Below are 27298 nucleotides of genomic sequence, written 5' to 3'. Positions count from 1 at the left end.
CACACCTCCGATTGGTTTGAAATAAACGGCGTTGGAAAGATGACCCCATTCCCTACAAATTTGATGAAGATGTCGAAAGCTAAATCTCACTCGAGTGGAACGGCTCGAACGGGGTGGATCGATCGAGCGGATGAGACTGGCTCGAGAGAGGGGCTCGATCGGGTTTGTGAGATTGGCTCGAGAGATGGTTCCAGGAGTGTTGTGCAGAAGATGGGTCGAGTGATGCATGCCCGACATTTCCTAGATACCTAAAATACTCCAAAATGCACAATATATGCAAGGATGATGCAAGAACTACCTAGACATACAAAGTGTATAAAAATGACTAGAAAATGATGCAAAACAATGAGTTATCCAAGCTAAATGTATGATTAATATATGCTAGGGAGAGAAAAAATATAGACATATCAACGCCAACAAAAAACAACTCAAACAAATTAAGGGCAAAATAAATGACTAGATGTAAACAACGTTTTCCTGATCGCCTTGGTTTGAAACAGTTTTCAAGTCAATGAAACAAAAAATAAACCACAATCAAATTCCAAGGGAACCCTGGCAGAGATATATATGAGCAACTTTCTTCTTTACATGCTTTATTATGGAGTCCACTTTTTATACAAGTTACCACTCACAAGGAGCTGGACATTACAACCCAATGCCATATTATTATAGTGTTCCATCATCATCTCCGCAATACCTTCAGACACTTCAGGGACTCTGAGCTGTATATGACCATTTTCTTCCATATAGATCCTTATCTCCTTCAAACATGGAAAATAGTCCAAGAAATGTTTTATCATGTGCATCCCTTGGTTTAAGTGGATCTTTATGGTTGTTCCATGAAACCCTTTAATATCTAAAACTTTTACTGGACAAGATGTGAGTGAACGACCATTTTCCTCTCGAGAAACACAATCACAAGCATTCCCGCATTTATCTGTGACATGGTGTAATAGACCCTGAAAACATTAAGGAGACAATACAGGAGTCAAAGTATGAACTTCATCTATTTGGCAAATGAGTTGTTTATATATATACCTCAAGGACTAGAGTTTCTAAATGTGAAGTTCCTTAGAAGAGCTGGCATTGCTTGCCATCCTCGATTGTATTTGCTCGTAATAGTTAATGATTTGAGGTTGTTGAACACTGGTAATGATTCACAGCATACAAAAAGCACCTGATAACAAGACAAGCCACAGTTAGAACACAACCATGCTGCATGAATTAAGACGAAGTGCTGGTCTTCTTTTTTTTTTCTGAATGAAAAATATCACAATATATCAAAGAAGAAGAAGACTAACCTCAAGAGTATCAGGAGACAGAGCTAGACACCGAACATTTCGAATGCCATTCATAAGGTTCCCCACATTTGAAAATCGGGTAAAAACATCATCCTCCAACACAAACCAAATATTGTGTGGCAATCTTGCTCGCCAAATATATCTTCCATTTACCCAAAAGCTTATTCGAGCCTCAAAACAAGTTTTCCATTTTAGCTACGGAATAATATTTTGCGGCATAACTAGAGTAAAAGAAGTACACAAGGCTAGGTCACTAGGTGTATCAAATGAATAAGTAACTAAACTACTGCCCTGATTTATTGTTAAATTCTTGAGGCTTGAACTTGACACAGTCACATTAACATCCAAATCATCCAAATCTTTCCAGTCTATATCATGTAGGACTAATTCCTCAAGCACAGGCAAAGCATGAAGAAGAATGTCAAACTTATCAACAGATACCGAAACTAATTGCAGAACGAGAGTCTTGAGCGTCGGTAAGCAAATGCTCCCATCCACCAAACAATTGACTACCGACATGTACGTAAGTGTAAATGGCTCCTTTGGGGAGCTGCCGTGGTTTTTGATGAATTGAGCTTTTAGTTATCGGTGGTAGCTAGCTCCCCTCTCCTTTTGAGAACTCCGCAGGTATATCAATTCTTCGGTTTAGTTCAAGGCATGTTCTTTGTTGTGGCTTCCTGTTGTTATTGCCTTTGATTGTGCTATAGAGGAGCTAGTAGGGCTAATGGTTTATGGTGTAGTTATGGATGGTCTTATTTTGCTCTGTGCTGCTGACTTCGGGGTATGAACTTGGTAGAGGGAGCTTGCACCATTTGCCAAATTTGGCTTGTGAGGTTCCGTTTCAGGGAAAGCTCATGGATTGAAACGAAGAATCGATCTCACATGACGCAGGGAGAGTATGTGATCGATGATTTGGAGTTTTCATCGTAGAGCTAATTGTCGCAAGCAAGTGTTTTACAATCTGCAAATTCCCTTCTCCTTCTGCAACTGAAACATAAGCTTTTTGGTGTGTGTGTAAACCTATGAATGAATGATGCAAAATCAAACAAACATAAGCAGTGATGATCATGTGTAAGAGGTTTCAATTCTTTTATGTAGTTGTAGTATAAGAGATGTCAATCCATAAAGTGTGTGTATGCATTCAATCAAGATGTAACAGTGACTCAAGTCAAGCCAAATATGAAAGTGGTTTTGGTGAAACAGTTTGATGAAACAAATGTAAATGCAGAAAGTAAAATGCTTGAAACAGAAACTAAATACAAGTAAACAAAGTAAGCTATACTGAAATTAAACCAACAGAAGTAAAAGCAGTAAACAAACAGTAAAGATGCAGAATGTAAATTGAAATGGAACAGAAAATAGATGAACAACCCGAAGGTGCTCGATCAAGCACTCGACCGTGTGACTGGTCGAGTGGCTAGGTCGAGTGGGTTAATACGAAGAACATATGCAATCTTGACAACTTAAAATACAAAACAAATGCAATGAAACATGATAATATGCGATAAGTAAACAATCAAGTGACAAAGTAGGCTTCTAGAGATGGATTCATGGGCAGGTTGTTGAGCTGTGACTACCAAAACTAGCTAACAAATCTCAAATAAATAAGAGCTATCCCTAGACAATGACCTCATAAACTTGCTAATCCACTGTCATGGCAATAACAATCAGGTTTAGTAACATCCTAACCCAACTCTCATTGGTGAAACCATACTAAACATGCATTAAGATTCAGGTTCATTATATGTCAAAAACCACCCTATACAACCAATCTCTTGGGACAGGCACAATAATCTCAAGTATTAGGTTTATCTAACAACTCTAACATTGGTATGATGCAAAGAAGCTTAAGATCTATCCTTACCCTCTCAGTATAAGAACAACATAGAGCATACCTAACCCAGAAGGGATTTATAATCAAACAAGCTTAACTAGTATAAATAACCACAACCCTAAACCAGCCTAATCCATCTCCAAAATCCTAGCTCACTACTCAGATGAACAGATCATGATGATAATAAACATAAACCCAGAAAATGATGAAACAAGCATGATAAGATAGATGATGTGATGAATAACAACTTATTATAAAGAAGCAAACTCAGATTCTCAATATCCAGAAAGTTATGAGACTTACAAGATATTGAAATCTGAGAAAAACTGTAAAATAAAAGTTGCAAATGATAAATAAAAAGCTAAAAACCCTTAAGGGGTAAGAACTAAGGTTTTTGTGGCTACTGATGTGATTTTTCCTAAAAAAGAGTCTCCCTTGCGGCCATGGGGTACAAGGAGTATATATAGTGAGGGAAGGAAGCTCTGATTTGGCTAGAAGACAAAATAGAAAGTCGGCTCGATATACTCGACCACAAGCGATCGAGTGGCTTGGTCGAGTGGTCCATTCCCTTGCTTCCAAACGGTTGAGTCCCTGAATATCACACGGTCGAGTCCACGAGTTGCACACGGTCGAGTGTGGAAGTAGCAGGCGGTCGAGTGCACGAAGAGTGGTGGTTGAGTGGCTCATCCTTTGCTGGTCATCTCCTTGATTCAACTCCCATATGCTTCAATGGTTGCACTCCTCTCACAGATGCTATTTCCATGCCTTTTGAGTCCAATTCACCTGCTAACACATGAAATAATGCAAATGCAATGCAAATCCTAATCTAATGCATAAACAGTCCTTAAACTACATGAAAGTGACAAAACAAGCTAATAAAACATGTAAAAGATGTGAATAAACAGTGGTTAAACAAGGTATAATATATACATATCAACTCCCCCAAACTTAGTCTTTGCTTGCCCTCAAGCAAACAAACAAGACATAAGAAGGAAGAGAGGTTTGAAAGTGGGATCTCAGAACCTTAAACATGTTAATAGACTAGCTAGAATCAATGACCAAGTTATTAGTACTATGATGCAAGGTGAATGAGCTATACTTAAAGATTTTAGACAAGCCTTTCATAACATTAACTGATTCAGGCCTTAGACTTCCACATGCATTCAAATCAGTCATTTCCTTTAACATTCATTAAGCAAGAACGTGAATTAGATTATGCAATGTTTAAACTCATTTGGCTTGGTAATAAGTGTTGGAGACAAAAATGGTCTCTCTTTTGAGTGAGGCTTATCAAATACAAGGGTTCTCTCACAAAAAGTGGATTGAGCTTGAGAAGAAGGCGAAAGGTAAGATCACTTAGACACATACAATAACAGAACCTTGTCTACCCAAAGGTACCCAAAGTGTTTGTTCCTATTATTCTAATCCCATAATGTCGTATTTCTACCCTTTAACTTCATCTCTTCTCTTTTGCCCTTTTTCTCTTTTTTTTTTCAGTCCTAGGAGAGGTTTCTTACTTGATTTCTCTAGTGGAATGGGGGGTTTTTTCTTAAATGCTAAGGTCATATTTCTTACTTGTTTCCCAAGTCATAAAGCTTTTTACTAGACTCTTTTTTTTTCTTTATTTCTTTTCCTTGACCAGAACCTTATTTGAAACTTTTACTACACCCTATTCTTTCACTTAGAGCTTGAATTTACTTTAAAACACTTCCCTCTTAAGGACTTTACCCTTTTCTTTCTCTTTTCACTCTTTTTTTTCTTTTTGAACTAACCAAGTACCAAACCCAGAATTTAGACCACCTAGTCTTATCTAGTTTGAAAAATGCAAACTAGAACTACACAAGGTTTTATTCTTGTCAGTTCAAACCTAACACTTTCTACCAAGCTCAATCCCAAAATAGGCCTCTCACACTCAAAAATTAACATGGCTTGAAAGAAAGGTTGGTTATGGGTGGGGAAAACTGATTCAATATGAAATCAACTACTTGGATCAATAAGAGTGGTAAAAATGGGAAAGATGATCCAAATATGTATAAAGTATCCATGAGTTTAAAGCATTCCACAAACTGATATTTAAAAGTCAATATTAGGTTCTTATAAATAGGAAATGACATCAAATCACAACATGCTTCAGTTTAGACCAGAATGCAATATAGGAATTCTAGAATTGGTTCAATCTTATGTTTCTAACCACTCAACTAGCATTAAAGTATTATTAACTTGGGCATTGATCCTAGTTTAGTGAATTCAAACAAGTTAACAAGGCTAAACTCATCATTGATCCCTAATGCAAATATGAAACATTCCTATATGAATCATGCTAACAAGATCCTAATATGCAATGCAAACTACATGAACACTCTATTTTTTAAAAGATTTTTGTGCAAATTTTTCAAATTTTTTTGTTTTTTCTATGCCTTAGATGCAATGCAAGTACTAACATGATTAATGCTAGAAATTAAAATAAGAAAATAGAAAACAATGTCAAATGCTGTCATAAACTCTCCCCCAAACTTAAATTACACAGTCCCTTGTGTAATAAAAAATTGAAAGAGAATTTAATAACTTAAAACAAACAAAACATGCAACTAAATGGTATAAACAATGGATAAGGTGATATTGGTACATCAAGGGTTTTGGAAGAAGCTATCCACAGTATCAGTCATGCTGTCATAGGTGTAGCTTGAGTCTGGGGCTTGGTTTTGGCTTGCTAATGGAGAGGGAGGCAACTCGACTATGGCTCCGGACATGCACTCGATCGAGTGACTCGGTTGAGTGCTTGGTGGTGGATAGAATTTCTGCCCAAAGTATTGTTGCATGAGTGCAAGGTCCATGAAGTACTGAGGTGGGAAGGGAGGGTAAACTTGGCCATAGGGGTAAGGTGGATAACCCTGTGGAGCTGGAAAACCATATTGAGGCCTGGGGAAGTGCTCGGCCGAGTGCTTTGGAGGCACTCGATCGAGTGGTTGTTCGAGTGCACCGGTCGAGTGCCTCGGAACTTGCTGTTCTGCGCGAATTGAACCTCTTCTCCTATGTGATGGCTCAAATGATGAAGCTCTTGAAGGTTCCAAAGGGTTTTCAGCCTTAGACAATACTCTGATTGAGCTACTCCTCCTCAAATGCTCAGTTGGTGATGGGGATGAGTTTCCACTCTTAAGCTCAGCAATCTATCTCTTCATACCTTTGATGGACTTGGACATCTTCACCATCTTCTTCTTCAGCTTTTCCACAGTCTTACCATGCCACTTGTCCCACTTTTGGAGTAGTGTCACCCTTTTGGCTGTCTCTCTCATACTCATCAAAGTAGAACTGCTCTTCCCTATCAGTCATGTCAACATCACCAGTTTGTTCTTCAGCATAAGGGGCTGTTCCATCAAACAAAAGCTCAGCTGCTGGCCAAAAGTCAATGTTAAGACCTTCTCTTATGGTTGTTGCTACTTGATTAGGCAGAACAAACTGTGATTTTCACACTGTTGGGTAGTCAAAGTTGAACATGTATCCCCCATGATGCTTCTCCTTGGCTAGAATGAGAGTAGAAGTGAGGTATGGCATGTCAATCCACCTTGGCTTGGTCTTCTCACCTCTTAATGGAACATTATCAGCCACAAAGATTGGAGTGATGATGCCTCCAATGGTTAGGACTCCAGTTGAGCCCCTCTTGTATAGCTTGCTAACCCAGCTTATGTAGTATGTTAATTGGTAAACCAGGAACATGGCAAGGTTTGTTGACACACTATTCCCAAGAATAATGGTTCCATCTCTTGATGTTGTGATGATGCTATATAGTGCTATATCTATCAGCTTGAGCTCTCCCTCATTGACATTACTAGTCTCCTTCCTAGCAAAAAGAGTGTTTGCCAAGGCCTTGTGGAAGTACCTTAGGACTGGGCTTCTGATTTTTGAACTTTTGGTGCTGGAGGAGGAATATGGCTTATCTTCTCCAATAGTTTGCCAAACAGATTGAAGTTCTTCTTTTGGGATAACAATGTTGGCATCAATTCCCATATCAAACTCAAAAAGCTCAGCAATCTTCACAATAGAGAGCTCATAATTTCTGCCCTTGATGGAGAAGGTGATGTAGCCTAGCTATTCTTCTTGATCCATTTGGTCTTCATGGTATTGCATTTGGATAGTTTCTAAGAATTCACAGCTCATCTTTTAGTAACCCTCCATGTGCATCCCCATGAACTTGGTTATGTTGCATGTGTCAAAAAGTGACTCCACATCCTCAGCTATACCAAGTTCCACCATGGTTTCCTTGTGTGGATATCTGGTCCCTCGGAACATCATGCTCATGAAGGCATCATAGAGCTGGGTTGTGGTCAGCTTTCCAGAATCTTCTTCTACCTCCTCCTCATGACTCACTTCTTGTTGTGGCTCTTCAGCTTGTTGTGGTTCCTCAGCTGGCCTCTTTCCTCTTGAAATGTTTCTCCTATGCTCAGAGAAATCGAACACCAACTCGCCCTCACTCTCACTCATGACCCAATCTTCTTCCTCAGGTGGGTTCTGCCGTGTTCTCCTACTCGACGAGCCACTCGACCATGTGTATGGTCGAGTGCCTGGTCGAGTGCTTTCTCCGGTTTCTCTTGGAACATATGGCACCTTTTGGAACTCAGGGAAGCTTGCAGGTACAAGCTTAGCAGCTTCTCGGCGAGTAGCAGCTCGTTCTTATGTATCACCCTTCTTGGAAGCCATTTCAATAGAAACTTGGAAAAATAAACTCAAAGCTCAAAGTTAATGGGTTAGTAAACCAAAAAGATAGAAAGACTTGAGCCTTAAGCTTCTAAAAGAGATTTCTAGCAAGAATTTGAAATGTTTAAGCAAATGAGAGAGTGTGGAGAGCTTAGAATCGAATTAGGTGCTTATAAAGAAGGATGAGGAGACAAGGAGACAAGGGAGGAGCGTGTAATCCTTGAGGTCTTGAACAGCTACCTCATTGGAAGAAACCTTGGCCTTAGAGTCTATTTTTTTTTCTTAAAAGACTCATCAGCTGCTTTATCTTCTATAACAAAAGGTTGGCCTCCAATGGTGGGTTGGTTTGTTGTATTCTTGATATTAAACCTCATAGTCAACCCATCAGCAATGTCCAGGCTGATCATACCCTTTTTAACATCAATCACAGTTCCAGAAGTGGCCACAAATGGTCTTCCAAGGATAATAGGATCATCAAGCTCTTGCTCCATCTCTATGATGATGAAGTCAGTTGGTATCCTGGCCTTGCCAATCTTTACTGGGAAGTTCTCCAGCTTGCCAACCACATCCTTCCTAGACCCATCAGCAAGACTTATGTAGAGGTTGCTTGGCCTGAACTCTTCATATCTTAGCTTCTCTGCTATTGAGAAGGGCATGACACTTACAGAAGCTCCAAGGTCACATAAACACTTGTTGAAGTGCATGTAATTCAGTGAGCATGGCAAGTTGAATGAGCCAGGATCCTCAAGCTTAGTTGGAACCACAACAGTTCCAATGTCTTCTAGATCCTTCTTGGCTTGATTTTCAGCCTTCTGCTTTGATATGTCAAGTAACCTGCCTTTATAGAGTGGATATGGCTCATACTGTTCCAAAGCTGGTCCTCTATCCTTTTTCTTCTCCTCAACAGTCACTTCATGTTGAATGACCATCAATTCCTACTTTTCAATCTTTTCCTTGAGCTTCCTAATACATTTGTTCTTTGAAACATCCTAGGAATGACAGAGGTGGTTTGTAAGCTGGAGGAATGTACTTGGTGGGCTTATTAGACTTAGAAGGGGCAACTCGACTGGTGACTCGATCAGTCACTCGATCGAGTGCTCGATCGTGTGCTGAGTTGAGTGCATTGTCGATTTTTTTCTCTGTTTGGTCTCCTGATTCAATCTAAGCTGAAACTTGTTGAATATCCTCCCCATCTTGAACTTCACTGTCCTCAGTGACATATTTCTCAGTAACAAAGATAGCCTTGGCTGTAAACTCCCTTGGGTTTTGAATTGCTTTGCCAGGCAGTTGATTAGGCTTAGGAGCAGAAGTTGAAGCCATACTGCTCTCCATGAACTTAACCTTTGAGTTTAAGCTCTCAAACTTGATATTCAGGTCATTATATGTAGAATCTATCCTCTGGTTGATCTCAGAAAACTTCTTTGTGGTTTCCATCTGACCAGTGGGTTGATTAAGCAACAACTGCTGCATTAATGTTCTTAAGTCAGGTTCTTGGGCTTGGGTGGTCTGAAACCCTGGTGGAGGACACATTTGAGCCTGGTAACATTGGTTCTGTTGTTTAGGCACATAATTGTGTTGTTGCTGTGCTTGTTGTGGTGGATAGACTTGGTCTTGTGGGTTTGCCACATTTGTACTCCTATAAGACAGATTGTTGGGCTTGAACTGGTTGTAGGGCTTGAATCCACCTTGGTTTTGCATATAACACAGCTCATCTACCTCATTCTCCCCATCTGAATTGTTGTATCTTCTTCACCAAGAAAGTGAATATTTTTCTGTTGACTGAGCATAATCCTGTCTAACTTGTCATTAACAATCTTCAAGTCTTTCTTATATTTCTCATCTGATGAAGAATCAACAAACCTCACTGTTCTATCATAGTCCTCATTGTAGTTGCCATCAGATTGAGCCAAGTTCTCCATTTGAAGCAGTGTCTAACAACATCCTTATCTTGGGCAGAACTCCTCTGTATAATGTGCTGAGAAATGACTCATTGAACCTCTCCCAAACTTCATAGAATGTCTCATTGTTCTTCTGTGCAAAGCCTGAAATCTCATTCCTCAATCTTGCTGTTCTGGCATTTGAAAAAACTTTAGCCAAGAAGGCTTTCTTGCATCCATCCCAAGTGGTTATAGCTCCTGTTGGAAGTGTCTTATCCCATAAGTGAGCCTTGTCTCCTAGTGAAAATGGGAACAATCTGAGCTTGAAGCTATCCTCACTCACACCATTGATCTTGGTGAGGCCACAAAGCCTGTCCAATTCATCAAGATGATCTAAAAGATCCTCCATTTGCAGACCATGAAATTTATTGGACTGGATCATAGTGATTAACCCACTTTTAATTTTGAAATTGTTGTTGGCAACTGCAGGAGGTACTATGCCAGCTCTCTGTGTATGTGTATTGGGAGCATCTCCTGCTCCAATCTGCCTTGGCTTTTGATTCTGGTGCAATTGTGGATCCATCAGCAATTGTTGTTCATGTTCTTGAAGGATCCTTGTTCTATATTGTCTCAAGTCTCTTGGTAGGCGGTTTATGATCAAAACGGTCAATTAATAACCTAATGTGTACTCCACCACGATCTAGTGGTATCGTTGTAACACTTCAGGATCGAATCCACGGAGACCAAACAATGCACTATGAAATTATAATGATCAAATATAGCTAAGGCAAAAGAGGAAGTTTGTGTTTCAAGTAACCAATTAAAAACGGAAAGTAAATAAATTGTTTTCGAATCAAGAAGGAAATATTGGGCGCAGGGAATCTATGGGGAATATAATTTTGGACTAAGGTGGAAGATGGGGATGCATTAAACACCGTTCTAGAACTCAAATAACGGTTGTAAAGCTAACCTACTTCTGCATCGTTAACTATCTATGCAATGAATTCACTAAACCCTAAGCCATCATTTGGACCTAGCAAACCAAGCAAGCAATAAAGGTTCAAGTTTGATCTGTTCACAAGGTGCCTCACCTTCAACTTCCGTTGGCTAAGGTCCACCTTGCTCACCTAAGTTCTTTTCCAGCAACTCAACAACACTTTTGGTGCCACGATGATTTAAACCTATGATCATAAACTAGGTAGCTAATCTAGTTTAAGCATTAAGAACAACAATAGATTAAAACTATGATCATAAACTAGGTAGCTAATCTAGTTTAAGTTTAGAAAATCATAATTTCCCTTTGAAACCCGAAACCCAATCGATAAACTACTCAGACATGGAGATAAAAGAACAACAAATCAAAGATGAAGAAAACATAATTGAATTGCAAAATAAAGAAAATAGGGTTTGGAAATCTTCTCCAAAGTGTCAAGAAGGATTAGAGATCTTCTCCCTTAGCTCTCAATACAGAATAGTCTCAGAAAATAAAGCTTATGTCTCTAGAGGCCGAGCCTCTAACTTAAATATCAAAATAAAACCCTAAAAGTCGGTTTAAAACAAAAAAGGAAAAGTTGTTTTCGGGTACGGGATCAGTCGATCCCAAATGAGGATCAGCCGATCCTTGATGCTTTTTCTGTGGTTGCTCCATCTGCTTGCTAGTCCGATCAGTCTCCACCAAATTGGCTCCAGATGTATGTCTTCATCCCCAAAAACTCAGTTTCCTTCCAAAGTAGCCTAGAACCTGTACAGACTCACAAAAGACTAAAAAGACTCTAAAAGCACACTTTGACTCAATAAAAGACTCAAAACAAATGTTAAAACTATGGACAAAACCTATAAAATACAGACACATCAGTTCCCCCGGACTTGAATCTTTGCTTGTCCTCAAGCAAGAACAGACAAAAACTCAGGAACAGCAAAAAGGTTTGAAAGTGGAAACTCACATATTCTTGGGAACCTCTTCTTTGCACTCTTCATCAAATCAAATTAAGAACTACTTTTTCTACTCTGCGCATGATTAGGATCAACACTCCCTACTCTGAACTCCATAACCTTAAAGAACCTTCAGCATCCCCATTATTATCTCTCTACATCAGATTAGTGAAAATGTGTGGTCTCACCGAGGGAATATCGATCACTGAACTTTTTGACTCCTTCAACCTTTTAATGCCCAAGACTTTCTTCATATGCTTCCTTTCCTCTCTCTTTTCTCACTTCCAAAGGATTGATTTCTCCCTAATTTTCTAGGGTATCATTGTATTTTTTTTATCAATCCCTTGCTCTTTTCTTGTGGACAGGTTTCCATGAATTCCGAAGGATGCACGGGTTTACGCACAACCCTCGGTTCACTTCTTTATTACCTATATCCTCTTTTTCTTCTTTCTTTCTTCTCAGTTTTTTTACTTATGAGTATTGAAGGGAAGAGAGAGGGGAAGCATACTTTGTGAGGAGATGCATGTCTTGTATGGCTTAAGGGAGGAGTCTTGTTCGATGTATACCAAGTCCCAAGGCAAGAGGTTAAATCCGGTTAAGTCCTGTCAAAGCTAGAGACAACGTTGGATCAACTTAATGTTCTCTTCGGTGAGGGTCTTTTGGGGCGTGTTGAGTCTGCTCCTGTTCATTCCAAGCTTCATTATAAAATCCAAAGTACTAAAGCAATCATAAGAGTGTCAGTTCAAAGCAAAATATTCCTAGAAATGATCATAGTTTTCCAACATTATTTTTTTTAGACTCGATAAAATGACTCAAATAGAAGGGAAATAAAAAAACAACAACCAAAGAAAACGACATTAGTAACTTGGAGACACCCCTCCCCCGGACTTACTTCACACTGTCTCGGTGTGAAAGCATAACCAAGAAAAGAATGAATCCGACAAATAAATAAGAAAAATGAAAAAGAAAAAGAAAGGAAAATAATGAAAAACCGGTGATCTCGCATCTGGTGTTGGAGTGGTGTTGGCAAGGGTGGGGATCGATCAGTCCCAGGATGGGATTGACCGATCTGCAACATTATTGAACTTAGAGACACCCCGCAGAAAATCACTGGGATCGATCGATCTCTAAGGAGGACTGATCGATCCTAAGCTCCTGGAACAAAAAAGTTTCGCATCTTCTGCGTTTGGAACCTATTCCTGAAAACACTTAACACTGGATGTGATTTCACCGTAATAAATCCTAAAAACAAAACCAAAATCCTAAGACAAATAAAAATTAAAGGGTAAGCCAGCACAAATCCCATGGGTTGCCTCCCATAAGCGCTTGTTTAAGGTCTATAATTTGACCGTGGTTTCAGATGTCAAGTGATGGGAGGATGAGAACTCATATCAGAACAAGCTCTCCAATTCGTCAGCTTAAGCTCCAGAATTTTTTTCAGCATATCATCCATTGCTTCTTGGCCTTTCTCTTTAAATTCGGAGTGAGGATGGCTTTAACTTTAGAGAAAGGCCGAGATATTCCATTAGACTTCACCTTGTACTCAATGGTGTCTCTAACATATCTCTGGGGTACCAAGGTTATGCAAAGATCTCGTATCGCTCTCTCTATCTTCGGCTTGTCTCTCTTCTTAACCTTCTTAGACCTCTTCTCAGGAGAATGAATGTCTCCATCCAGGACTTCATCGACCTCATTCTTATCACCATTCTCTCCAATTATCATGACATCCACCTTCTTCTCATGTTCTACAACTAGACAAGAGCCATGTCGTATAACTTCATTTGCAGTGATTGCGTTATAGAAGACCTTATCATCAATGTTAGAGAAAGTTATCCTCTAATTAGGCAAGTCAACAACTGCTCCCACTGTTGCTAAGAAAGGTCTCCCAAGAATCAAAGGCATTTCAGCTCGCTCATTTCCCAACATGAAAATCTGTAGCAACCAAGCAATTCCCAACAAGAAGTGACTCCCTAGCATCTGCATCAGGAACAACTGAGCTGGGTTTTCACGTACCTGCAACAGGGACTGACAGGTCTGGACGTAGATCGGTCGATCTGAGACTTTCCAAGATAGGTGATGCGTTATTGATGGGATCGACTGATCTATAGGGGGGACTGGTTGATCCAACTTCTCTGGAGATCAGACTCGAATTATCAGAATGGATGGGAACCGGCCGGTCTAGGCTCAGGACTGATCGATCCTATCTCTGAGGAAGCCAAACGTGAGTTGATCACAACACAACTCAACCCATATTCGATCCCACCATGGAGTGTGATAGCATTGCATGACTCTTTATTCTTAGAGCTAGAAGAAATAGCAGAGACTCTCTTATCAATGGAATAAACACGTGAACTCAACCTCTCAAATTTCTCATTCAAATCATTGTACATGCTATCAATCTTGACATTAATCTCATCAGAATTTTTCTTATGGCCCTCCAACAGTGCTTGCATCATCAATTCGAGTTTGTTATCTTGTGGAGCTGCAGATGGAGCGTGGTATCCTTGGATATTTGAGCTATTAAATCCAGCACCCTTGTTCTGAAATCCTTGCGGGAAGTTACGTTGTTGATTATGGGGAGGATACACCTGATCCTGAGGATTCTCAACGTTGGTGCTTCTGTAGGAGAGATTAGGATGATTTCTATAATTCTGATTAAACCCATGATTTTGATAGTTCCCTTGTCGTCCTACATAGTTCAACTCCTATGTTCCCTCAAAACCTGAATTTACTCCAACTTGCTCATATGCACTCGTCTTCCCGTTGCACATTGACAGCTTGCTGATCTCTTTTCAAAAGAAGGTCTACCTTGGTAGTGAGACTCTTAATAACATATGTATTCACAGAGCTAACAACACGCACATAATGATCATACTCATGACTATGATTTCTGTTACTCGTTGCAAGGTTTTCGATCAAGAGGTTTGCCTCAGCGGCGGTACCAAGTGCCATATGGTACTTCTGGTCAATTCCTCCATAGAAGATGTTCATAAGATTCTCTTGTGAAAAGCCATGATGAGGGCAGTCCCTCATATACTCCTTGAATCTCTCCCACGCTTCACAAAAAGACTTTGTACCACCTTGTGAGAAGTTAGTGATCTTGCTCCTTAACATAGCTGATCGTGACTTAGTGTAGAAGTGGTTCAGAAATGCTGCTCTACATTGCTCCCAAGTTACCGTGATCCTCGGTCCAAGAGATTTAGCCATCTCAAAGCCTTATCTCCTAAAGAGAATTGGAACAAAGTCAACATGAGGTAATCATATGGAACTCCATTAGACCTTGTCGTACTAGCCAATCTCTCAAAAGCTTCAATATGGTCAAGAGGGCTCTCTGAGGCTAATCCATTAAATACACGATTCTGAACCAAATCGATGAGACTATGCTTAATCACATAGTCTTGTCTCGTAGGAGCAGGAGGTTGAATCGCAGACTGATTCGCAAATAGCCCGTTGTGAGCATCTTCGTCCCTCAAGGTGGTTTGCCTTGCTGGCGGATTTGGTTCAGTTTCTTTTCGCTCTTGTTGGACTTGCCTATGCTGATGTTGAACGATAGCTGCTGGCGGATTGGGTTGGCGAACCTCTTCATTGTCTTCGGCCATCTTATCGGAATCGACTCTTGCTTTTTGGTTCTCTCGTGCCAGTCGTGCTAGCTCCTCGTTTCCTAGTATACGCAAATCAGTTTTTTTGTGGCTCCTTGTATGCATACACCTGAAATAGAGGAATAAGAACGCACGAACTAGTTAGTAAATTAAAATTAAATAAACCTTAGCCTAAACGTGAATCTAAAATCTCAAAGGCAACGTTTTGGTCCCCGGCAACAGCGCCAAATTGATCAAAACGGTCAATTAATAACCTAATGTGTACTCTACCACGATCTAGTGGTATCGTTGTAACACTTCAGGATCGAATCCATAAAGACCAAACAATACACTATGAAATTGTAAAGATCAAATATAGCTAAGGCAAAAGAGGAAGTTTGTGTTTCAAGTAACCAATCAAAAACGGAAAGTAGGAAGACAACAAGCAAACACAATTGAGATTTGAGGGTTTTATTTCATCCGGTTTTTTAAAAGTTCTTCATTTCAATTTTCAAGCCAATCCTTGATAATATTGTGATAAGATAATATTTTACATGAAGATTTCAAAAACCTTGATAAGATAGTATTATTGGAATGATAAGATAATTTCAAGAAAAAAAAATCATGTAAATTAATCTTATCAAGGTAATATAAAATTTTATATTATTAATCTTGATAATGATAAGATAATATTATGTAAATTATTATCTTATTAATCTTGATAATGATAAGATAATATTACCTTCATAAGATAATTTCAAAAAAATATTATCTTATTATTGAAATGAATAATACATGAATATTATTAACCACCAAGCACACACACATACAAGATTGTAAAAGTGGGGCTTGGTGCTTAGAACGAGCATGAAGAAGAAATTCACTTCTCAGACTTGTACAAAAAAATCCTCAAGCTCTCCATATTTTTTTAGCGATTAATACTCCTGCAAGAAAACTTTGTCTCCAAGGAATAGCATTTGAGGCCTCTTATGAATTATGATCCTTCTTCTTCAAAGGGATTTGGCTGTAAACTATGTTGCATTAATAAACACTATAACTTAGTAAATTTTTGATATAGAGTCGGACTACTGTATAAAAAATAAAACAATTTAATAAAATAATAAGATAATAATTTTTTTTGAAATCTTCATGTAAAATATGGTCCTCATAATATTATAAGTTAATAATCATGTAAATTAACATATATATATATATATATATGCTGATATAATAAATTATGCTTTAAAATTTGGAAATTTCTTCTAAAACTCATATCCATAAAACAATTTTTATGTTGATTTTCAAACTATAGTGATATAAAATACTCTATAACATGTCATAAAAAAATAGCAAAAAAAAATTAAAGTTTTCAATTTTTAGATATGCCACATTTTCATTTTGATAGTTAGATATGCTATTAAAATACTATAATTGATATTATTATTCATAATTTTGAATTAATGTATATCATGTGCATAAGTGAATTTGTCTATAATATTTGTAATATACTGTCATTAATATAATATTTTTCTAAATATTACAAATTCAATTCCAAAACCATAAAATTGTCTAAAATTCATAATTTTTATGAATTTAAACAATTAGAAAAATATATCTGTATAATTATTAACACTATGCTTGTTTAGTTTTTGTTCAAAAAGACTTTCCACACAATAGCCATCACTATTTTGTGGACAAAAATACCCTTATCAACACTATGCTTGTTTAGTTTTTGTTCTAACTAAAAAGGTTGAGTTTTTCTTTATTACGTTAATATACATATATAATATACTAGATAAGGCCCGCGTTACTATGCGGTTAAAAATTAAAAAAGATTATTCAGAATAATTAAGTAGTAATATACATGTTTTTAGATTTTATCTTATAACATTTTAATATTGAATATGAACCTCTCGTATTTCATTTTAATACTCTCTCAGTTCCATTATATAAAAATTTTCAGGCTTTTTTTGCTCTATTTTCTTGAATTTCTATGTACAATATTTATTAATATAACAATTTATGATTATTTGAACTATGCAGTATATTTTTCTATTGGTTGAAGTTTTATAAATGACATAATATTTATTGTTTATTAATTTTTGTGCTTTTACACAAAAACTCTTATAGGACAAAGAGTACCATTTAAATATCTATACCATCATAATAAACCATAATTTAAGTTTAATTATATATTTAATCTTAATGCATAGAACTAAATATTTTATATCAAACACAATTAATACATCATATTAAATATATATCTTAGTAAGAATTGAAAATACAAATAAAAGTAACAAAATATAATTCGCAAAAAAACTGAATTAACATTATTTAAGATATATTTGTTATGTTGCTATCTCATAAGTACTAATTTTACCTCATGTCTTAATCAATTTTAAATGAGTGAAATTTATAAAATAAAAAAATATATATAAAGATATGAAGACATTCTCATCAAATAACTGAAGATTTACTCCTATAAATTATAATTTATTATGAATTATCTTATGTTTTAACATATGCATTACAAAAATACATGTGTTGAAATTATAAAATCAAACATTAAAAAATTACTAATATTCTTCAACGATTTTTTTAAAATGATACATATTAATATTTGAAGATTTTTTATTCTAAAATAAATTTCATCGTTATAAATTCAGTTTAGTAATCACATTTAACTATCTATTTCATCGTAAAACCATAATTCACTTCTTCATGGACTAAAGTTAAAATTTTAATAACAAAAATAATATGAAAATCATATGAGATAATATGTATATTTGTTAGCATTTTAAATTAAACAATAAAATAATCAGTAAAAAAATCAGTTAACATCCACAAAAATTTGGAAATCCAAAAATATCCTAATATTATTCTTCTATATGTCATAATTTCATAAGTAATACTTTTGTCAATTTTCATCAATTAAACAAAAATTCATTCCTACAAACTCATTTTTTCTATTTTGATTATTCAGGTTTCTCATATTACTACATGCATTAAAATCTTTAAATTAAAACATGTAAAACTATACTAATACTCAACATGTATTGAATTTTTTTTTAAAAGTTCATTATTCTTTCAAGGTTTTGTGTACTTAATTACAATAAAAATTTATATTACAAAGATAAATACAATTTATATCCGAATAAAATTATATTAAATAACTTATGTTATTCTTTTTACCTTTGTTATTTATTATTTATTGATTAATATACATGTTTAATAAATTAAGTTTTTGCTTACACATGTCAAATTTTATTGAGAACATACATATAATATAATTAGCATACAATGGAAAATATATTGATTTTGTTAGTTTTCCTTTTCGATTTAGGAACATAAAATTTTTAAAATATAAACATGTAAAAAAAAAATTGACACGTGTCAATATCAAATTAATATATTTAACACGTGTCACGATCTTGTTAATGAGTAACTTTGACATAAAGCTTTATATAATAAGATATATATATATATATATATATATATTCAGAAAATTCAGATATTAGAAGAAAAGAAACGGGGAGGAAGTCATGAACGAAAGAAAGCTTTTCTTCATCTGTATGGTAGAACAGGGACTTGTTTTTGAATTGTAAATTAATCATGGTGAGATAATCTTTAATGTCTCGCTATCAAGTAGAGAGATCAGATCTCATTCGATTGGAAGATTTTTTGGCTAGCAGGAGTGAATAAGAGATATCTAGCGAATACTTTGGTGTGTGTATATTGTCCATAATTAAGAAAAAGAGAATTGCAGCGAAGAGGAGACAGCGATTTTGGTGTCGTAATATTCAGATTTTCTGATCCAAGTCTCAAAATTTTAGATTAGGAATTAATGAGAAGAATTTTGACGTGACTAGATTTTGGCGAGAAGAATTTTGGTGTAATTCTCGGTTCTGTCCAGCGAATAGGGACAATATTGAACTGCATAACAAATCATGTTAAATTTTTGAATGACTCATACAACCGCATCCAAACCTGAAATCAATGTAAATTTATATGTGTACGTAATTTTATTATTGTGTATGTAAATTATTTTTTGTACACATCATGATATGAATAATGATGTGGTTGAGAATAAAATTTTATAGCAAGAGAGTGTCCGTAAGAAATCCGAAAAATGATTAAAATAAAAGTGATGTTTCACGATGATCAACCATAAACCGTGGATGGCTTTAGAGAATAACAATAACCGTGAAGCTGAAATAATCATAATTAGAAACAAAAATTCTGGTGAATGTTGGAGATGTTTCTTATAATTTAGTGGAAAAGAGACGATGCAAAATTATCCAAATTCATGTTAAATATATTCATGATTTTTAATTAATTTTTGTTGGTTAAACACATATTAAAGATTTACAAGCTTTATGGATTTTATAGTTTAGACAACAATTTTTTTGTTGTTCGTGTAGAAACTGATTGGTGGTACAAACTCATGTAAGTGACATTATTAATCGTATACGTACATGTTACATGGTTTTTTAGGTTACGTACACGATAACTGATTTGGTATATTTATTTTATAGCACCTGGAAATGAGTGCACATGTCATGGCACAAGATTAAGGTGGAAATGAAGAAAAATTTGTTTATAATTACAAACTCTGAACTTATTTATAAACTAACAATACGATTCAAGGATTTTAACCTGTGTAAAAAGAAAGATAGATTCATTTGGGATGAAGTGCTCATTTACATTGCTAATGGAGAAAGCATGAACCTTGTGACATTGCATAATTTTGTACACAAACCTTATGACATTTAAAATTATTGATTAAAATATGTATAATATATATAGTTATTTTTAGGGCAATTCTCAAAAATAGCACTAATTTAATTTATCTCCCAAAATTAGCACACACTTTTTTTTATTCCAAATTTAGCACAAATTTAAATATTTTATTAAAATAAAATAATATCAAAATCGTGATATTTCAATCCTCTCACTTCTCAATCTCCACACTTCCTCACCTTCTCTTCCTCCTCCGTCAGCTCCCCTATATCTCCGATGACTCCACCTGAGAGATTCACTATCAGTGATAAGGAGACGATGATTGGTAAATTTGAACCTACAGAGGTTATCAATTTCTAGGAGCTGGTGTCAGGTCTCGACGGCGGCGATACTTGCCGTCCTATTCCGGTGAATTGTAATGTATCCGGTGGTGGTGGTGGAGTGATGATGGTGAATAAAGAGAACTCCGATCCTAATTTAAAGAACCCTAGAGATCCGAGGAGCCATTACGAGGCTTTGAAACCGTGAGATTGTGTGACAGCGGAGAGGATCTCGTTGTGATTTACACGATGTCGTTGCATGGTGTGAGCAAACATTAGAGGCGTGTAACGCCGTGAGTGCTGCGATTGAGAGCTTTGCTGTGGTGGTATGTGAGAGAGATGTGTTAATGGATAGAGGATTCAGAGAAGAGCTTTTAAATCTCATGGCCAGAGGAAGAGACAGCGGTGGTGATGATTCGGCGAAAGGGAAGTACATTGGCCGGGCAAAGGAAGTGATGAGTTTGGTGAAAGAAGGTTTGCTTGGTGATTTTTCCGAGGAAGAAAGATCGGTTTGGCGGGGGTTTAGCGTTTTTGCCGTGTTCGGATTGTAATGGGAGCAACAAAATGGTGGAAGGATGGGGAAGTGATGCTGTAGTGGTCAAGTGTATGGAGTGTAATGAGAATGGTCTTTTTCGTTGTCCCATTTGCAGCTTTACACAACACTCACTAGTAATAATGGCATTACATCTAAATTGTAAGATAAAACTTCTAATTTTTTTCTTTACAGTCTCTGTGTTTCAAGATTATATGCTCATAGAGGAGGCAATGATCTTGGTTATTATGGTGAAGAAATTTGTCTTTGTGAAATGGTTAGTTTACAAACCTTATATAAAAAAAATTCCAATACACAATAAAAAATTCTCAGTTCTTTTAATTGTTTTTGTATGTATGTTTGTAATTTGTCTAATGAATTGATGACTAAATCATCATGCTCGGAAGAGTAATAGTTGGCTTGAGATTTGGAGACTTGGAGTTAGAAACCAACATCACATTGTTATACTCTTCTGGTCTAGTAGGAACCCATTTGCCAAAAAGAATAATTACTACTTCACTAGTCAAAATGAAGTGAAACACAACTATCTACCTGACTTGATGTGCCTTTTAAATCTTCAGATCATTACTCAAAATCGAGATGGCCGAACCCATTGTATGTCAAATATATGATTGTATTATATTTATGTTTAAATGACACATTTCAGAGTGCTAAGTAGCTCACATACCATATTCTTTCCACTTGAGTTTTACTTTGATCGACTTGTAAAAAGCACTATTTAAAAACTTAGGAAGGATTCAATAATATTCAGGAATGACTTGTATATAATGTTTTAGGAAATATTCAATAATATTCATGAAAGACACCTTTAAATTCAAGAAGACTTTCATGAAAAGGTTTGAATTTTCTGCAAATAGAAGGAGTCATTCATGAATATTATTTACAAGGAGTCATTATATCCAGACTCATTATATACAAGGAGTCATTCCTGAATATTATTTTGAATTCAGGAAGGATTCCTTGAACTTTATGATGACCTTCATGAAAAGTTTGAATTTTCTGATGAATTTCATAAAAAGTCTGGATATTGGTAAACAACATGATATGCACAATACCCTTAAACACATATTGTGGTAAAACACCAAAATAGATTTAGAAACACATTTATTTAAATTTAGGAATGATTTGATAATATTAAGGAGAAACCCTTAAACTTCATGATAGCCTTCAATAAAATATTTAGAAATACACAAAATCCAATTGTTACTTGTAGATAAAATATCAGGATATGCACAAAATAAAATCAGAAATCCCTCACTAAATGGAGTAATATGTGATACATTAAAGTAAAACATAATTAAAAAAAAAAAAAACCATTTCTGTACATTTAGGAAGGATTTCATAATATTTAGGAAGACATCTTTGAAATTTAGGAAGCTTTTCCTAAATATTCATAAATCCCAATAATGGTTATGACCAGAACGAGAAGACCCCCCCCCCCCCCCTCCCACTGTACTCTACCTCATCAACACTACTAGCCAACTCCATAACCAACGAAGTTTAACCCGAAGAAGTCGAAGACATCAAAACCAACTAATTTTCTTACTATTTACCAACTTCTTTGTTCTCAAAGACATTATATTAAACACTTGGTATGCAACAATTTTGGTGTCCAAAGATGAGAAGATAGCACTCAAATACATATCTCAGCTTCAAGATTATCCATGCTTTTCTATTTCATTTACGGTTCAAATTCCAATACCCAACAATTCAAACCACCACTCATAATAAGATTTCTTTTATTACCTAACAAAACATTTCCAATATTCAACAGTACCCAACAATTTTAATACCGAACAATACTCAACAATTTCCAATAGTTCATAATTCATAATCAGATATCATTTAATACCCAACAATACCAATACCCAAAGCTTCTTCTTCTTCTTTTTCTTTTTCTTCTTCTTCTTCTTCCCTCCACCTCCTTCTCCGCAGCTATAAACCCAGACCATAGTAGCTCATCCCATTACACTTGGCAAGGAAAGAACAACAGAGCTACAAATCCAATTATAAATCTGATTGGTGATGAAACAATTATCTATATTCAGAAGCCTTATTATGAAAAATTTGCCTAATCCCTCAATTAAAAGCTATATAGAATCACGAGAGAAGCTTCACCGAAAGGTTCATCGCTGAAAGCTTCACCACAAGCTTCGATGGAACCTTCACGAGACCTATCAAAACGTAAGTTTAATAATCTCATACTAAATTTTGTTATTTAAATTAAATAAGAAAGTTAATATACACAAATGCTACTTTTGGAAAAATTGAGAGTGTGTGCTAGACTTGGAAGAAAAACTTAGATTAGTGCTATTGAAGGGAATTTCTCTATTTTTTATTTATTTGAAAAATCTTGAAAATAAATCCAAAACCGTCTACGTACATGATAAATATTGAAAAATAAATCTAAAATCGTATACTTACATGACCATATTGACTTAAACGTACATAACTCATAGAAAAAATCCTTAAAATTAAATTATAAACAGTATACGTACATAATATTGATTTAAACGTACACAACCCCTAAACAAACCCTAAAAATAAAATCTTAAACCGTATATGTACACAGTCATATTAAATTTCACATCCTAAAAATTAAACTCTAAACCGTATACGTACACTATCATGTCAATGTAGTTGTCGATGTTGTTGATTTTGTTATGTTTCATATTAGTCAGCTTCAAATTTAAACACATCTCAAACATACAATGTCTCCCTCTTCATAATAATTTTACTGTAGTCTCGTGTATGCACACGATCTCAATATACATTGAACTCGTATACGCACATTATCTCAATATATTGAACTTATGTACGTACGTACACTTGTTTTATTTTTCTTAAAATTTATGGTATTATATGGCATTGTTTCCGGTTACATAGATTATAAATAAGGCGCCACAATGACAAAAAACTTCAGGATGAACAAGCCTGGTACAAGAACCATAACATACATAAAGTAAGATTATGTAGACGAAGATGTGAACCATAGTAATAGAAAGTCCTGAAGCTTCAGAATATGATTTTTACCTAAGCAAGTGTTACAAATACTCCTATCAATTATGGTGAAACAAACCTGCAACTGGGGTACCGATGCTAGTGAAAGTGCAAGCATTACTCTCATGCCAAATTGTACAAACCGCTGCTTGAGCCGCAATAAGCTTTAAGGGGGTCATTTTTGGTTCACTAGAAGGGGATCTCAGCCAAAGAAGGAACTGATTCCAAGTGTTGAAATCGATGTGAAAATGTAATTGTAATTTGTAATCGTAAGTGTAAGAATGGAAGAGAAAAAATGTATGTGAGATAGAAAAGTTTGAAATAAAATCTGAATTAGAATGTAAAATTGCACTTAGTGCTATATTTTTAGTGTAAAATATAGTGTATAGTGTATATATGTATTTAGTATAGTGATGTAGGGTACATGTACAATCTTGTGTCCTATTTGTATACACTTCCTCTCTGTATATATTTTTTTTGGTAGAAACAGTCAATCCTTGTAATTTCATATAAATATACAATCTTGTACACCACAATAATAAATAGACTACAAATAAAAATAAACTATACACAAGATTGTTATAAACATATATGACAAGTGATAAGCATACAAAGATTGCTCGTACATTATTTGAATGTTTAATTGTATGTGCACAAACATATCAAATACAAAATATATGTTAAACGTAAATATACAAATTATTTTAATATTTATGTACACAAAAATATATAATTTATTATCATTTACGTACACAGATGCACATGTTAGTGTTAACATCGAATCATCATTAATCATACGTTTCAAATTAAAAAAAAAATTATGAAAATAGGTTTTAAAAAGAAAAAGAAAAATGAATTGTATTTAAAAATACAAAAATAAAAATAGTTATAATTATAACACTAGAAAGAGAGAAAAAAATGTGAAAATAAAAAAGGATGAAAAATAATAATATATTTAGATCATCTAATTTTTTTATCATTTTATTTATATTTTATCTTATATTTTATATTTTATTTAGATTATCAAAACTATCACATCTAAACTGACTAGTGCAGTGGCAAACTTTTGGTGGAGTACAAATGGTCAGGCAGGGGGTATGCATTGGATTGCTTGGGAGAGGCTTTTGTGTAGCAAACAGTTGGGTGGATTGGGTTTCAAGAATGTTGATTATTTCAACACGGCCCTGCTAGGTAAGCAGTTATGGCGATTGATAGATTGCCCAGACTCACTGTTTGCAAGGGTCTTTAAAAGTAGGTATTATCGAAACTATGATCCTATGGGTCCAATACGATCTTATTCACCCTCATATGGGTGGAGAAGCATTGTATATGCTCGCTCTCTAGTGAAAAAGGGCTTATTACCCGAGTTGGCTCAGGGACCTCCATTTCGATATGGACGGATCCCTGGGTTCCGGCTCAATTCCTGAGACCAGCCTTAAGTAACGATCCTTTTAAAGACCCAACTCTCCGGTTACCTCATTTGATTGATAGACGAACGAATTATTGGCAAAAGGATCTGCTTGCTCAGCATTTTGATCCAGTGGATGTCGCTCTGATAGAGGCAATATGTAACGACCAGCTCCCTCGGTACCGACGGCTCGTGAGATAATACGAACGCGGTACGAGAGATGGTACATACACGGTACATGGAATGGTATGTCGACGTATTCGGAAGAATCAGGACGTATCCGGAAGGATCAGGACGTATCCGGAAGAATTAGGACGTACTTGATACAAACCTCGAAACGAGAACAAGACGAATCAGCATCCATAAAGGACAACGGCCGTGATTCGATAGCCAATGGTTCCAGATGGAAATGGAGAGGTAGAGATTACTGAAGTAGTGAACAGATGTTTGAACTGAAGAAAAAGAATTCTAGACCTTACATTGTAGATGATGCAGGCATGTAAGTTTCTGGATGAAAATGGGAATATTCGGCACTTAGTCTAAGTTACAGTCCGAGTGATAGTGGGATTGAAAGTCCTAGTGATGGTGATAGGGATAGTGAGAGTGATAGTGAAGTAGGACTATCCAGAAATGGTCGCATCGGTGAACGATGGATTGGGCCGATGGACAAGGATGGACCAATTAGACCATGGGCCGATGGGTGGCCCAGGAACTCGGAAATCTTGCGAAGATTTAAGCCGACTCACGGGAAAGGAAACCCGAGAGAAATGGAAACTCGCGGAGAAGGCAAAATTGGTCAGATAAGGATAGATGCGAAAAATATGGAAGTTGGGGGACGATAGGGTTTATCATTTTGGGGCAACTCAAGGCGGTTTAGTCGACCCTATATAAAGCATAGAACCCTTAGAGAAATTTTCTAGTTTTCGCATAAGACCTTTTAGCCGCCGCAAGAGAAAGAGAGAAGACTTTCCATCGAGCTTGGCCGAGGATTCCTAAGTCTAGATCAAGAGGAGAACGGTAAGTCTTCCTCCACCTTGATCCGTCGATACTATATGTTTTATACATCGGTGTTTAACGATGTAGATCTGTCCGTGTAGAGGCAGGGATCAGAATTGGGCATAGGGATCGAGAGATTAGCACCGTAGGTCAAAACCGAAGGTGAGTGCGTGACTGTGGCCGAGTTCCATGGTTGATTCTCTTGACCTGTGGTTTATTTAATCTCATTAATTGCTTGTCTTAGTTAATGGTTAATGTGTTCTATTGCAATATGAATGGTGGTTGGTCTAAACGACTTGGACAACTATCCTATGTGAATTGTTTGACTTGCGTGACTTGATTGGAATATACCCTGTGTCGGATTGAGATTATTGAGCTGAGCCTAGTGAGACGGGATGACCACTCCACTAAGCAAACTTGTTTGCTTACGCCTCCTTTATATGGACGCAGGAAGAGAAAGGTCCGGTGATCAGGATTTTAGTGGCTGACCAGCTCGTGTGACAGAGGCAAGGGAGGAAGAGGATGGTGGCTTTGGGTAGTTTTTATTATGGCTTGTTATTTTCCGGATTGTACTATTATCATGCATAGGTGTTAAGGATGTTTGAACCGTTACATTAATGAATGCGTATTTTTAAGTTACTAATCCTATTGTACACATTCGCAGTTGCAAATTGTTGAACGAACAAGTAGGAAATTGATAGGCCCTAAGAAAATTTTTATCGGCATGTACGGCCATGTACGGAATTTTAGGGTAGGTGTAGTGACCCTCACCAAGGGGTAAATTTTTTAAAATAAAAACCCCTGGCCAAAGAACCTGGAAAAGACATGAAAGGAAGGCAAGGAAGGAAGGTAGAAGAATTACTGAAGAAGTGTCCGAGAGATGGCCGATGGTACTATGTACTATGTACCATGTACCGTACCGGACGTATGTAGAACAACCGGAAGTACCAGGCGAACAGCGAGTGGACAAGGGCCATGTCCTGGACGGGAAGCGAGAGTGGGAAGGAACCCACTAAGGAGGGCGATTTAAATATTAAAAGTGGAGTTAGTGGAGTTTCCACTAAGTG

At 36.2% G+C, this 27298-nt stretch overlaps 1 non-coding gene and 3 pseudogenes across 1 annotated transcript; 3 read left to right on the top strand and 1 right to left on the bottom strand.

Annotated features, from left to right (window-relative positions):
- Positions 1-561: 561 nt before the first annotated feature.
- On the bottom strand, positions 562-1820 carry LOC104728306 (putative F-box protein At5g38390 pseudogene; annotated as a pseudogene).
- Positions 1821-9794: 7974 nt separating this feature from the next.
- Positions 9795-9891, top strand: LOC147934488 (small nucleolar RNA R71; annotated as a pseudogene).
- Positions 9892-14643: 4752 nt separating this feature from the next.
- On the top strand, positions 14644-14750 carry LOC147934487 (small nucleolar RNA R71). Its single transcript, XR_015573424.1, has one exon. It is a non-coding gene; the product is annotated as a small nucleolar RNA R71 (small nucleolar RNA).
- A 5428-nt stretch (positions 14751-20178) lies between these two features.
- On the top strand, positions 20179-26077 carry LOC104728304 (uncharacterized; annotated as a pseudogene).
- Positions 26078-27298: the final 1221 nt, after the last annotated feature.

The sequence above is a fragment of the Camelina sativa genome, chromosome 11, assembly GCF_030686135.1.
Source record: "Camelina sativa cultivar CO46 ecotype springtype chromosome 11, ASM3068613v1".
Classification (NCBI taxonomy): domain Eukaryota; kingdom Viridiplantae; phylum Streptophyta; class Magnoliopsida; order Brassicales; family Brassicaceae; genus Camelina; species Camelina sativa.
This window is presented reverse-complemented; position numbering and strand designations above follow the sequence as displayed.